Consider the following 15,513-nt stretch of genomic DNA (forward strand, 5'->3'; position numbering starts at 1 on the left):
CAGTCAAAACTTCTACAAACCATTTCTGTTCCTTCCCTTTATCACACTTCTCCCATACTCCCACACAGTTTGTTATTCCTGCCATTCCATGTCATTTAACAACACCAAAAATTATCTGGTTTAACAAGCAGTGTCTGCTTTCTCCACTTCCTTCAGTGTTTTCTCATTGCAGTATTTATTTATAAAAGAAAAACCTTTGCCAGATAAATCCTTCTCTCCTTCTGCTGCAAAGGTATCACCAGCCTTTTCCACAGGGGAAAAAAACTTTAGAACAGAAGCACCCCCAAATGTGGAAAAGATTTTCCTTACTGAAGATTTAAACCTCAAACTCCAAGATGTTGAACCCAATAAAGACAACAAGTCATACATCAGAACACCCATAAAAACAACTTAACATTCCTTGATTTATAAGGCACAATAAATACTTAGAGTTTTTTTTTGTTTGTTTGTTTGTTTGCATATGTTTCAACTGGAGCCATCAGGAATCCCAAGTTATTTTCACACCATAAAAATCAACTTTCCACAGACAGATTTTCTCATAATAATTTCTCTCTAAAATTAGTGTTAAAGTAGAAACTACCAGAAGACTTACAAGAACATACACAAAACAGATAAAACATGTAACATTGGAAATTCCATAATAAACAAAACCATGGGACTCTGGAAGCTCCATTTTCCTTCGTGTAAAGGGTTCAGATATGAGCTTTTCTAGCTCTGATAAATTACAGGGTTTAAAAATTTTAATTTAAAGTACACCAGAATTACTTAGAAATAAAGAGCCTTTGCATTCTCTGATACACCAAAAGCAACTGGATAAATAGGAAACCTATTTAAAATACTAAACACTTGTTTTAAGGAACTACAGCAGTCAAAGCAAATGTAAAATCCCCATAAACTTAATCTCTACCAAAGTCTCCAAATCACTACTTTTTCAAGTAACCAATACTGAGATTGACCTGTTACTGTTCAAGCCACAAAGTTCAGTGAATCTCTAGGAAATAATATTCATATAGATGGTATTGAGCAGAATAAACATCTCTTACCTCTAGGTCCCACGTAAGCTTATTTTATTCACTTGAAGAAGACTCAAGAATTTCCAAAAGGAAAAGAAAAAAAATTAACAACACAACCAGCCTTAACAGAGCCCTCAAAGAAGCTGCTTGATTGGTGCTACCAACCCCTCAGCACAGTACCAAAGAGAGAGGAACCCTTTCCAAACTTTATTTAAAGCAGTTTGTGGGAGGGAGTGTTACTGAGCCCAAAGGCTCAACAGCTGGCTGGGCTTCCATGGATGTTGCTGGAAATTTCCTTCTCAAGCTGCTGTCTGTGTTTTGAACACGTGCTAACAGCATTTTCCTTTTATAGCTACTTCATTAAACTGCATTTTATCTGCAAGGTTCAGGACTGTTTTTGTTAATAAAGAAAGATAGCTGCTGTCTGATACCTGAAAATCAGTGTGAGCCCAGACAGCAGAAGATGTGGGGGGAGCAGAGATGAAGCATGACTACAGGAGATGAATCACATATCAAGTCTAAATTAAATGGAAAAAAAAAAGTGTTAAGAGAATTAATTTTGCATATTTTCAAAGCATCACTGATGGAGAGAAAATGTTCATGTGGTTTGTTTTCTATCATGCAGCAAAATCCCCATCCAGCCCTCAACTTATTGTCTAACTGGAGTTGCTGGTCCAGTGCTTGGAGTGACCAAATACTCCCTGCTGACCTCACCACTGGCAGGTTCTTGTGTCTTCCCAGCTGGAGAGAAAATCTATTCAATGTGTAATAACTCAAAGTCTCCCCCCATTAATTTTGTGCAAAATGGCCTTTGCCAAGGTTACAATACTTGTCTTTCAGAATGTCTTGATTGGTAATTTAGGTAAATCTACTTGATAGCACGAATTAAAATTTAAAAAGAGAACACAGAATCTCATGAATGTAGAATTTTAGGAATAATACTGTCCCTTGTGAAAACTTTTCAGATGGTTAGAAGTCACTGAAATTAGAATGTCTGCTGAACAAATCTTCAGGCCATTAATAATAAATGGACATCTCACCTTCTCCCTGTCTTGGTTTTATCTGTGATTTAGCATAGCCTAAAACTACATTTTGCTATTAACAATTCCTACCAAGAGAAACACTCCTGCTTAACAAATCTTGCTTCATTTTTTCCCTACTCTACTATTTAGCCTAATAAAAGACATTTCTTGTCCTTACATAACTTGCCTTGCTCGTATCCTTAGGCTGTCAATTAAAACATAATTTCTATTTAAATAAGATCAGGAACTTAAATTTGCTTAGCATAAGAAATCAGCCCAGATCAGCATTACTGTTATTTATAATGACAGATAAGGCAGAGCTTCTCAAAATTAATACTGTCAAGAAAGAAGGGGTCATGTCTATCATGACTCATAGTGACTGTTAAGCAAGACCATTTAAAAAACTTTAATTGCTGAAGATTTTATATTACAGCCTGCTTCTGACACACATTTTCAGATATGAAAAGCATAAGAAGCACTGAGAATCTATTAAGAATATCTTTTCTACATTCAAGAGCTGCCTTTTGTAGTAGATATAATTGGAGTGATAAGGAACTTGGAGTGAAATCTCCATGCACAAGTATATCAGATGCCCAGAATGAACAAATAAGTGGTTTTCTGCTGCTGCAGAGAACTTCTTCAGAGATCCTTCAGAGCAAACTGGTCAGGTATCAGTCAGGTACAAACTGGTCAGCATCCCCTTTATCCTTGGGAAAAGGGTGGAACAAATAAGCCTGGAAAGCATTAAGGACAAAAGGGTGATTTAGAATCACAGAGTTTGGATTGGAAAGGACCTACCACTTACTTCCTTCCACCCCCTGCCATGGGCAGGGACACCTCCCACAAGACCAGGATGCTCCAAGCCCTATCCAGCCTGGCCTTTGAAGCCTTCCAGGGATGGGGATTCCACAACATGTCTGGACAACCTGTGCCTGTGTGTCAGCACCCCCACAGGGAAGAATAAATTCCCAGTACTTGATGCAGGATACAGTTGTCTTTCTGGATTGCAAGTGTGTGTTGCTGGGTCTTGCTGAGCTTCTCATCAGCGAACACCACCAAGTCTTTTCCAGGCTGCTCTTAATCCATTCTCCAGCTATTTAGGAAGGGGAAATGATGCCTTCCATGATGATATCAGTGGTATGATGGATTAGGGAAGGGCAGTGGATATTATCTTCACCACAGCAAGGCTTTTGACACTCACTCCTGCAACATCCTCATTGACAAATTGATTCATTTTTTTTGCTCCTTTCAATCTAAGTGGAAAACAACTTTGGATAAAAAGACCTGTTGGAAAACAAGTTGGATGTGAGCTGGAAATACATCCCTGTGGCAATGAAAGCCAGCAGCATCCCAGGAAAAACACTGCCAGCAGGTGGAGGAGGTGATCCTTTCCTCTGCTCAGCATTGATGAGATTCAGATGGAATCAGAGTCCAGCTCTGGGTTTTCCAGTATAAAAGAGGTGCAGACAAACTGGAGTTAGTCCATCAACGGGACACAAAGATGATTAAGGGACTGGACTTCCTGTCATTTGAGAGGCTGAGAGGCCAGGATTGTTCATTCTGGAGAAGGTGGGGCAGTAGCTCTACCTATAAATACCTGAAGAATAAAAAAAGGAAAAAGACAGGGAAAGAGCAAGAAGCAGTAGGCTCAAACTGAAATACAAAATATTCAATTTAAACTTTAACCCCCCCACACCTTTTACTGTGAGGGTGGTAAGACACTGGAACAGGTGAAACAGGTGAAAACCTGGAGCAGGTTTCCCAGGGAGGTTGTGGAATCTCCATAGTCAGAGATATTCAAAACCCAACTGGACACAATCCTGGACAAGCTGCTTTAGCTGACCCTGCTTTGTGATCTCCAGAGGTGCCTTCCAATCACTGGAAGGATTCCATGAATTCTGCTCTTTCTACTGCAAAGGGTGGAGAGACCATTTCCAGCACAACTTCCCCTTTCCAAAGTCTGCCTACATTTGGAATGATTCTCCTCATAAACTTTCAGCACTACTGCTGAATCCTCTGATCTTTAAACATTTCTGGTTCATTTTGTTTTTAATCTCTCTCAATTCAGCACACATTATATACATTAAGGCATCTTTAAATCAAACATTTTCTAAGAATGAAAGTAGTACTGAAGATGCTTCCTACACTTTTAGGAAAGAGCCTCCCTCCCTGGCAGCATTTTCACTTATTTATTCCATGGGTGTTTTTTGAAAAAAAAATTTGAAGTAGGAAAAGTAAACTAATCTTGGAAACAACCAATGACATTTAACCTAATTTAAAATGTAATCCTCAACAAGAATTGAACATTTCTGTCCTGAAATTTGGAGTGTATGAAGACAAGACTTGATATAAAAATGCTTTCTAAAATTTTAAGTGCAACCAGACAACTGAGCAAGTGTTATAGTAGGCCTTATTTGGAAAGATTATGGAACTACAAAAACTATGGATCTCTGTTGGATTATTTTGCCCAATAAAATGATTGTGATGACAAAGGGTGGAGAAAACTGTCAGAATAAGAAAGATCAGACTAGAATGCATTAAATTCCTGGATAGAAACTTGGTACAGTATCAGACTGTCTCAATCACTATCAGAAATCTTATCAGTAAGGGTTTGTGGGGAGAATTATATTTTACCTGGAATCAGATCAAGTGAAGGGAGTAAAAGAGTATTTACTTCATCACATGACAATATTCAACATGAAGGGTGTACTGAAACTTACTGAGGCCTCCTTTCCTCCTCCTCCTCTTCTCATTCCACTCCTACTATTAATCACAATTTTACAGTGCCTGCATTTTCTTCCTAATGCAGGAATCAAACAACCAGAACATTCTGAGAGCCATCAGGCATTACCAAATAGCTGCAGACAAGGATGTTGTTCTTCAGCATTTAACAGCTTCTAATTTATAACATCCAGCTATAAAGTTACAGCAGGATAAACTTCCCCAGTCACCCAGATCCAGAGCTCTGATCTAACAGCAGGCCTGCCAAGTCTGTGTATGATAGCTACCAGTGTAAAATAACTCTTTGGAGGCACTTGAAATAATCTCAGTTATCTGGCCACAGGATCCACTGCCATATCATGTCTGTGTGGAAACCTGCTGCAGTCCTGTGTGCCAAAACACACATTTGGAAGAACTTAATGTCAAAATTGCATTTATTACTACAGCCATTCACTGGCTGTAATATCAGCCTGTCTCATGAGGCACTTGATAGAGCCAATTACGTGTATCAATTGCAACGGATGTGTGTCATGTTTCCTGAAACAATGTTCATATCCTCAGCTCTCCCCTACTGGCCAGGGACACAGTATTGACAAGAACATTATCAAGACTCTATCACTGTAATTACAAAGCCGATGGAAATAATAGCCAAAGAGAAATAATTACAGCTAAATATTGTATTTTTCATAACCCTGAACAGTCAGGAAGTTGCCAGGAAGCCAAATAAAGTACAACCCTCTAAGAGTGCTGTGAAGTGGATGCTCCAAAGCTTATCAAGCCATGCTGAGATCACTGGTTATTTACAATGGCAAACAGTGCTGAATAGAATTGAAGAGAAATTACTGAGAATGTTCAAGGTCAAAACTCACACTTGCCTTGCCTGGGATCATTCAGAACCATCGGACAAAAGCTGCAGTGGTTGTTCTGGTACTGAAATACACCAAGTGTAGAAACAGCTTCCTGGCTACTATTCCATCATCATCTACACCGGCTGTGCCTAAATTCTGCTTCCCCCTGGTCGTGCTTAAACCTTTATTTTCCCAAGGAATCCCGAACTCGGTAGGATTAGCAGCTTTGCCTGTCACGTAACCCGCTGCCTCCCTCTTGAGGCCGCAATGCCGCATTTTAACTGCTGCAGGTTGTCCGTCAGGACGTGTGGGAGCTCCAAAAGGAGCAGAATGCGGGATGCTGAGGGGAACGATGAAGGCACAGCCGTGTGAACAAGGGCTGTCTGTCACTCCCCGTGGGATGGGCATGTGTGTGAGCTCTGATGAGGCGCTGCCTACGTGGCACAGGTGATCCCGTCCCCACGATGTGACACTGTCACAAGGTCCTTGCCTCATAGAGGGATCAGCATGTGCAGCACTCCGCACACGTAGAGTGCAGGATGTCCAGAGGAACATCCCGACTGCATGGTAGCAAAGCTGCCGACTTTCTAGTTATAAACCTCAAAATAGAAATCTGATTTCTTTCCTCATCCTTAGCCTAAAGCCTCTGGAAGGAGGAACATCTTTCTCTCCACTGGCAAGACAGACTCAGCACCATGTCAGAGATTTTTCCACAAAGGGAAGAGAGTGCAGCGTGGTAGTGAAACTTTGCCACTGTTTTTTTTCTACTCAACTGAGGAGCAGATGAAAAACTCTGTGAGGCTTCAGGTGCCTCACTTTGAATTGGTATATATTCTGTAAAGTTCAAATATGTTTGTGGGGGAAAAAAAACCCCAACAATGAATCAGCATTTCCAGCAACAAAATAATTCCTAAAAGAAAGCCAAATGTGATAATAAGGGGGAAACCCACAACAAAACATCATTAATTGCAGAATTATTTTTTTGCTAAGAACTTCTTACCTTTTTACTTCATGACCCCTAATCTTCTTATCTCTGATTTCTCTGGTGAACTCAAGAATGTTTTCACACTTTCCACTGAACACCAGAAAACTTTGCCTATCTGCAAAGAAACCTGCAAGAGAATGCCATAAATGTTTCAGTTTGAGGTATATTTCATATTGTTTAAACACCTCAGAATCAATAGTGTATAATTCTAATTTAGGAAATAAATGAATGGCTGCCCAAAATTAGGCTGCAATTTTAATAGTTATATCTAAAATATATAAGTCCTACGTGAAAAGTGTGATATAACTCACCCAGCATGACCATTAATATTGGCTTTTTATAAAAGAAAAACAAGCCAGAAACCCAAGCTTCGTACCACTAGTAGGCCACTAAAACAGGAGAGTTTGAGGTAGACGAAAAATCTCTCTCAAAGAATCTGTAAAAGAGTTTCAAAGAAATCTCTTTATTCTGTATAATATTGTAACACTATTCTAGTATTCACTACTAAGTTATATTACCTTTATTAAAACATTTAGAAACCTATTTCAGTGAGAAGATTTAAACTCAGTATGTTGAAAGCAGGAATTTGTAGCTGGACATTTATTGCCAAGTGAGTGTAGTAATTAATGGGAACTTTCTAAGTGAATATGTTGGTCAGAAAGTACCTTTCATAATGCACTGGTCACGATTTTCCAGCATGTTTCTTCCCAGTTTTTATGTGAATGAACAATCTTTTGCTATATCACCCATCTTCTGAAGATGCAGAATGTGTATCCCACCATGGTTTTGCTACAGCAGAAGAGCAAGTGTAATTCCAAGCTCAAAAAGTAAAATCCTGGGGAAAAAAACATTAGGAAAGCAATCCCATACTAAGGTTTCAAGTCTAATTGTCAGTTCAGTACAGGCACATGTTGTTAATTAGCACTGTTGGCTCAGAAACCACCTTGTCAACGTGCAGCCTGAATAAACATAATGCCATCCACCTCCTCGGATCCCTAATTCCAGTTATGACACAGGGCTGCTTGTTATCACATAACCCAGGAATATTTTTCCAACAAGGAGATGGCTGTCAGGCCAATTTGTGATTGCCACTCAGGATGAAACACATGCTGGAAGCAATGGGGAGATAATGACCCTTTTTTCCCTTTGCCTGTGTCATTGGGAAGGAATTCCCGGGACACATCACCTGTGATGGAAGTGTCACAGTGCTCTGTAGTGTTCTGTGCACAGCACAGCCAGAAACTGATCCCCAGAAAATATAGGAACAGTCTGGATGATTCAGTAAAAGTGGGGTTGGTGCCTGGAGCCATCAGCACTCAATAAAATGGTGAGTCAGAATGTATCAGAATTGTATGAAAGGATTAAATAAAACGAAGAATGGAGGGTGGATATTGTAGGATAAGTCATTATGGATCACAGCAAAACCTCCCTGTTCAAAAGCATCAAAAGAGAGTGAGACAGACCCAGGTCTGCCTCCAGTCCACAGGGGAATACTTCAAAATAATTTTCAAGTACAATGAGATAGGAAATATTACAATATTTCCTAGGGTTGCTATCCCTAGGAGTGGTGAGGAGGAAAAGGAGGAAACAATCGTTGTGGAAGAAGACAGTGAAAAGCCTCAAGAATCTGTCATACAGGCAGAAAATCAAGATATCTCAGCCTTCCATATCTTGAAAACTATTTTCAATTTCAGAAATTTGTATGGATAAAAACACCAAACAGAAGAGGGATTAGCACATTGTGAAAACAAGTAAAGAACCTCTCTACCATACCAACAGCAAAAGAAAACGGAAAAAAAAAGAACCTTCTCAAATAATATGATAACCAGAGGACTACTGAAAAAGAGTTGTTTTTACCCTGGGGGAATCAAAAGTAGTTGGTGGTCAAAACTAGGCCAAATTTCCATGCTTAATATGATGTAGTGCTCTTTGTTGTAGCTGTAAAAATTTATCACATATTTTTAGACCAAAAGTATTGAAAAAAAACTAAATGAAAAATCTATATTCCTCTTTAAATTGTTTGGAAGTCCACATTACAGGTCAAGACCAAATGATGCTGTTCAACCACTGCCCTCAATCCAAGGAAAATAGGAAATGCAAGCAAAGCTGGGTAGGAATGCTGATGGTGGTTTGGAAGTTATGTATTTCATTTTTATCCCTACATCATAGGTTTCTTGGTAGTGTAAAGAGCTTGTAAACCTCTTGTAAATATCTTGGAAACATCCAGCCAGGGTGCAGGTAGCAATTAGGAGCTGGAAAGAAACATCTCAATTAACCTGGTAGCTTAGCATCAACCTTCAGGGAAAAAAGAAACCCATAACACACTAATGTTACAGTTTCCATGTAAGGTCAAAATAATTATTTCAGCAACTTCTGTAAAAAAAGATGAACATTTTAGAAAGACAGCTCTTCAAACACATAAAAAGCTGGCAGCCTTTAGGATGTGTAAAAATGGACTAAATGTCTAAGTAAAGACACTGTAATTATGGAATTATTCTGCTCTTTTTTTTTTTTTTTTTTTTTGGTATATTTTGAGCTTCCATAATTCCAACGTACTTATTTGAGGTAATGAATTTTCTTTGAATAGAAAAATGAGGTCAAATGTACAGAAGAGAACTTGGGCTTAAAGAGCAGGAAAAAATCCACTGTTTGTTTTCCATGCACCTACCTGTGCTCAAAACAGCCAAGGGCTTGTCGAGGGCTTTAATTCAGAAGCAGGTCCCTGGCAGTTGTGTAAATGTTAAACAAAACAATGGCCATCTTTGCAACCCATAATGATCTAGAACTAATTACTTTTAGGAAATGACTGGAGCAGCAACTCAAATGCTGATAGCTGGGGCAAAGGGCACCAGCAAACTGCTGGCCAGATGGCAGGCACAGAGCTGGAAGAGTTATTTTTTTATTTACCTAATATCCCACTAACCCCAGGATTTTTTTGGTAGCCTTTCATGTTATCAGAATGAAGATGTTTAAGCAGGTGGTTTACTTTTTGCCACTCTTCAATCCTTAGATGTCTCCTATTATGATGGAAAACAGACTGAGAATGGCAGCTACTTCAAGTGAAAAGAAAAAAAGGCTAAAATATTCACATCAAAATAAAAACTGATTTTCAAAGGTACTGAAACTCCTATCAATTCCAGCAATACTAATTAGTGTGCTGGTGCTCTAGGATTAATTACTCCCTGTGCTCTATTTGCTACCATCTCAAGGGACAAACCTAAATGGCTGTTATTGCTCTTAAAGAGGGCACCTCAAGAGACAGCTACATCCATCTTCTAGAATAAAGCAGATTTTTCAAACTGCCTTTATTTCCCAATTCATTGAAATTATCTTTAAAAAATCAGTTATGTTTAGCATCTATTAATCAGCTAGAGACATTGCAAATTAATCAATCTAAATACATTCAAGTGTGTGTGTGTATTTTCAGGACCAAAAAAAGTGAAAGAGAAAACATTTTAAACTATATTTGGATTATAAACACCTAGAAAATGCTATTTTAATGGGATCTTGCAGGCTGTCTCTACACTGGAATTTGCAGCAATTCCATGGGAAGCTGACCCTTCCAGTCAGCAGAGTGGATTACTACCCATGTGGAGTGCTTGCTGATGCCCTGGCATACAAATGCCACGTGTGCCTGCCACCATTGTCACCTGCTAAGAGCCTTTGATGTCCCTCTGCTTGCAGGGTGTCCCATCTTTCCCAACTCACTGAAACAGAAAGGGATCAATCCAGCATTCCTCAGGACAACTAAACACCACTGGCTGCCTGACTCTAACCTCTCAGCTCTGCCTTGGTGAGTACATCAAGTCTGGAGAATTTCCACCTGCTGATGCTTTCAAAGACAGTGACATTTTCTCTCTCAGTACCTCATAAATCCACTTGTTTGCCTTTCCTTGTTTTCCAGCATCCATATTTGCTGTGGTTGCCACAAATTCACCTGGTTTGTTGCCATTCCACGGGCTGCTGTGTTTGTTGTTGTTGATTTTTTCCCCATAAACTCCCTATGATGATATTTTATTTTCCAGTCAGTGCCATGATCCCATATTCCCAATGAAATTTAGAAATCATCACTGCAAAGAACAAATTTTAACATTGTTTAGTACCAAACTAGCTGAAATTCGAGGTATGAGCCATGCTGAAATCCATCATCACTGGTGATAATGAATTATATCAATAATCTCTATGTATCAGCCTAGCGCCCTACTGATGCATTTAGCTACACACATATCTCCAAAATTTTCAAATTCTGATTTTTCCTAGCAATGAAATAATAGCCTGCTTTTCCAGTCCTGCTAGGCAGACAATGTTTTTAATTGCCTTTAATTTTCTGCAGCTTCAAGATCTGTTCTTCTAGGATTCTCTTCTTTCTGTGCAATTGGAACACATGAAATGACACCTATAGTATCAAGGTATCTCTGGGATCAAACATCTATATTTATACATGCAAACATCCAGCATGCTAATTAAGCACTTGACTAATTTAAAGAACATGTGACTTAGTCATACTGAGGGTTGACCCATTTAAAAGCTTAAGAGATTTTGATTGTAACAACAGAACAAAATATGGCTGTGTTTAGCTTTAAATATTTTCTTATGCAGAATGAAGCTTTAATGGGCAATATCAGGTTCCAAAATGGGAGGTTTTATGAACTGCCACTGGGTAGATGCTTCAGACAATGCTGCTAATAACACAAAGAACAAATGGAGGAAAACATTCATGTGGGTGCTCTAACTTGAAAGGAAATCAAATCTGCATTACCAAAAAGAAAACTGTGTGTCTATGATGTGAAATCATTTTAATGATGCAGCTTTGAGGAGTAAAAACACAGAACTGAGATATCCAGGATGCTAAAGTTCTGCATTTCTTACTCTATTTTTGTTCCTTCACTGATCTCAAGAAGCAGATTGCAGCTGTCTTTCCAGCACTAAATATGAAACACAAATTCTTCAAAATGCTGATTACGAATAGTTTATGAAAAACAATGCATTATTAGAAACAATTAATATAGATTAATTAAATTCTAATTTTGGTAAAAAAGGACTAGGTCTAGGACCACTGGCATTTACTAACCCCATACAAACCTCAAAGGTTGAAGGCAACTGCTCCAAAATCACTGAAGTCATTCTTCACCGAGAATGAGAGAAGTAAAGAAAAAAGTGTTTGAAACATAAAAATTATTAATATTCTAACAAACTTTTCTATATTTGAGGCAAATCTTTTTTTCTAGTAATTTAAATCAAGACCTTGCCCTAATAACTACAGCAGAGGAAGGTGAAAAATTACAAACACAAAACAAAGTTTCCTCTCTTCCTTTCCCTGATTTTCTTCTAGGTGATTTTTTCACATTTAATATGCATCTCAGTATCTCACTCTGTCCAATGACAGTCCAATGTGCTACTTCCCACAAAAGCCAGACTTCCTGCTGCTTACCTTGTTGTCCCCTCAATGATCCCCTAAAGCCCACCTCTTCTGAAGATGTATTTCAGTGTTTCCCATGTTTTCCATTAGATCTGGTGACTGAAAACACAGAATTAAAAAGGCTATGCACAATGCAAGTTACTGAGTGACAAACTTATCATCAAAGCTGCAAAATGTGTTCAGACCTATCTTACAGATACAGAGATGCCCAGTTTATCATTACCAATCCCTTATTCCATCTCTTCTGCTTACCACAGACCGTGCCCAGCACCTCAGCACATGTCACCCAGAGGTTGGCTGACCATTCACAGCTTCATGGCTGTGTAATTGCCAGCTGGAGATACAAAATTGCCCTGGGTGTGTGTTGGGGATCAGCACAGGCAGAATGTTCTGTTTATCGCAATAAAACTAACATTAATCTGTTGTTTCTATTCATAAATCTCTGCTTTTCTCTAAAATAGAATAGTAACCTACTTCTGTCTGTAGCTGCCATACCTACCCCTCAATCCTCTGCCTTGTTATTCTTTGTTGTTCTTTCCATGCTTTTTCTGTGCTCTGATATTTACACCAGGCATGACAGCAGAAGGATGAGTGGAAAAGGTTCCCGAGGTACTGCAAATATATAAATATTAGATATTGATAAAAGACAATTAAAATTTCAGGTCTTGAGAATAGAGTAATTATATTATTTCATAACTAGTCCACGTGCAGTAGCTTGTTTTGTGACTGAAAATACACTCAGTCACATCAATTATACTTTTATTATGTGAGCCTGAACCAGAGCTTTTATGTTTTTCTAACCTTATTCCTTGTGGCTCAGAGTAGAAAACATACCCAAGCCTCATCTCTAGATCCATAATTTGGATCCTCTGGAAGATACAAGTTTGAACATCTTTAGCAGAAGGGTCAATAAGCCTCCCAATCCTGTGATAAGTATTCTCATCAATAATCAGTTTAATTAAGAAGTAAGCACACTCTCTCTTGTGCTTCTCTTTTCTGATCTCTTATTTTAAAAGTCATCTTGTCCCCCATCTCTGTGCTGGAGTTAAATGCAGAGTGTACAGATGTTGTTGTAGGGAGCTTGGGAACATTTACAACTGATTTGATCACAGAGGAAGTAGGGACCAAGGCAGCCAGAGAGGGCTGACAGATGTAGGATGAAAGCTTGGGGTGCCTGTGGAACTTAATTAGCAAAGCAAGAGGCACTACTGACCTGCTATTCAACTGATTCTAGATTCTTCCCTTGGGTGTAAATCACTGAGCTATGTGTAAACTTTATTTACACCACAATCGTGTATGACACTGACCTTGTAGTTTGTGTTTAAACTCACTTTAAATACAACACAAAACACAAATGCTAAGCACTCTGTCTTTTAATCTCCCCAAATCTTAATTAAGGGCAAAGTGTGGTTTGGATCATGCCTCAGAAAGTCATGTGGCAGCAGAGAACCAGTCTCCCCAGGTAAATAAAGATGATTAATTTGGAATTGTTTGAAGTTTGTTTACTTAATGCAGATATATAACAGGAAGCAAATAAGGTGCTCTGCAGATATATAACAGGAAGCAAATAAGGTGCTCTAGGAAACAAATATCAGGATAGATATCAGGAGAGGGGGGAAAAGGAAAAAAATGAAGACACCCACAGCCAGATACCTGTGGAATTCAAACCAGCATTCACTGCTTTTTTTTCCTGAAAAGTCATAAAATCAGAGCAAGATGAGAGACAAAAGTATTTACGTCACACTGAGCTTTGCCTGTGACCTTTCTTATGAAATGCAGTCACTTGGTTTTAGTTAAGCTGAAGTGCAAACACTGTTTGCAATAGGTGCCACTGGTGTTGCCACCCTCTCTCTCCTGGCTTTTGGCTTGAGGTTTGCATATTTCCTTAGCCAATATTTAATCTTTTCTTTGTTTTTTATGCAGGCATACACATGTGCATATATATATATATATATATGTACATATGTCCTTTCCTCTAGCATATAATAAGAAGGGTTCACAGGAAAGGAAAGACGTTTTTGCAAGTTACTCTTACCATGAAACAGATTTGTGAGCAGCGAGATTATCGAAACATCTTGGCCTGCTTAAAATTGAAAGTGTTAAACTGCAAAGGAAAAGCAAATATTGACTGTTCATGAAAATGTTCACATTTCCCCCAGTTTGCTGGTTAAGCAAACTGAAATAGCAATTATTGATTTAAAGAAAACATTATGTGGGCAATCCCATTATTAAATCCAGGTGTGGTAGGTGTAGTCTGCTGATGGATATTTTATATAAAAATATGAGAAACATAAGCAATCTTCCTTGCCCTTCTTTGTGATGTTGGTTATCATGTTGAAGCAGAAAAGATTATGAGGCTTCAAGACATGAGAAAAATGTCCCAATAAAGGGTGAAGCAGAAAATAAGTTTTCTTCCTTCTGAAGAAAAGGAATAGAAGTAATGATATCCCCTGTACAGTACAGACTTAAATTTGTGAGTTTTAACCCTTTAATCCATAATAATACATACAAGATAAAGCAATTGTCTACTTGAAATAATGAGTTAGACTATTCTTTGTATCTATTAAGAGAAAGAATGTAGATATAATCTTGCAGATAAGGAGTTTAAGATGGATTATTTGTGTTGTTCAAAGGTTTTACCTCAGAAATAGGTAAAACCTATTATAGTTATGTAATTATTATATTATTATTATATACTATTATAATAACCAGTTTTTTACCACTCTTATCACCCGTGGTACATGCATTGGCACCAAGCTAGGGATCTTCTGCAGTATTATCAAAGCTACTTGTGTCATATTTATTCATAATTTGTAAGTATAAACACACAATTCAGAAGTGGGTGGTTTTTTAAGGTTAAATTCCAGTCACCCAAGAAATGCTCTTTACTATTGAGTGCATATGACCAAAGTTAGTGAACCACCTGTACCCCATTTCAGGCACCAATACAAGAATGAGCCCGGATATAGTTATACACTGATGTAATTTATGTACTTATATAATTTATGTAGTTATATACCGGTCGCTTTGATTTTGTAAGTTACAAACATTTTTTTCGCCACTGAAACAAACCCTGCCTCAGAAACTCCATAAGAACGTGCAGCTTTCACGGTGCTGAACCTGTAACTTCCTCTGTTACAACTGTTGAACAACAGCAGTTTTAGAAAGCTCCGGCATCTTAACAATGGGATTAGAGCCGAAAAATCCCTTTGGCAGCCGCACATCGGTGAATTTCCTTCCAATTCCAAAGGAACCCGGCAGCGCCGCTGGCCCCTGCCCCACAGCGTGAGGCGTGGGCGTGGCCTCTGCGCTCATGATTGACGTGCCTTTAGACCAATCAGTCCTCGCGGTGGCGGCTGGCCACGGTCCTATTGGCCGAGGAGGTAGCGGGGGGCGGGCGCAGGACGGAGCGGAGCTATAGTGGCGGTGCCTCCCGCTACCCGTGGCTGCTGCGGGCGGGACGCGGCGGCGGCGCAGGGTCCCCGCGGGGTGACAGCGCGACCGG

At 39.0% G+C, this 15,513-nt stretch overlaps 1 long non-coding RNA gene across 4 annotated transcripts; it reads right to left on the reverse strand.

Moving 5' to 3' along the window:
• Window positions 1–2,880: 2,880 nt before the first annotated feature.
• LOC128808590 (uncharacterized) lies at window positions 2,881–15,512 on the reverse strand. Of its 4 annotated transcripts, XR_008437499.1 has the most exons (7): window positions 15,081–15,512; window positions 12,508–12,620; window positions 12,021–12,107; window positions 11,672–11,714; window positions 10,456–10,659; window positions 6,605–6,716; window positions 2,881–3,632 (listed from the first exon to the last, which is right to left on the reverse strand). It is a non-coding gene; the product is annotated as an uncharacterized LOC128808590 (long non-coding RNA). The 4 variants fall into 4 exon arrangements; XR_008437498.1 differs by lacking the exon at window positions 10,456–10,659 and having other exon boundaries at window positions 15,081–15,496; XR_008437500.1 differs by lacking the exons at window positions 2,881–3,632; window positions 6,605–6,716 and adding an exon at window positions 7,076–7,424.
• Between the last annotated feature and the right edge of the window lies 1 nt (window position 15,513).

Source organism: Vidua macroura, chromosome 6 (genome assembly GCF_024509145.1).
Source record: "Vidua macroura isolate BioBank_ID:100142 chromosome 6, ASM2450914v1, whole genome shotgun sequence".
Classification (NCBI taxonomy): domain Eukaryota; kingdom Metazoa; phylum Chordata; class Aves; order Passeriformes; family Viduidae; genus Vidua; species Vidua macroura.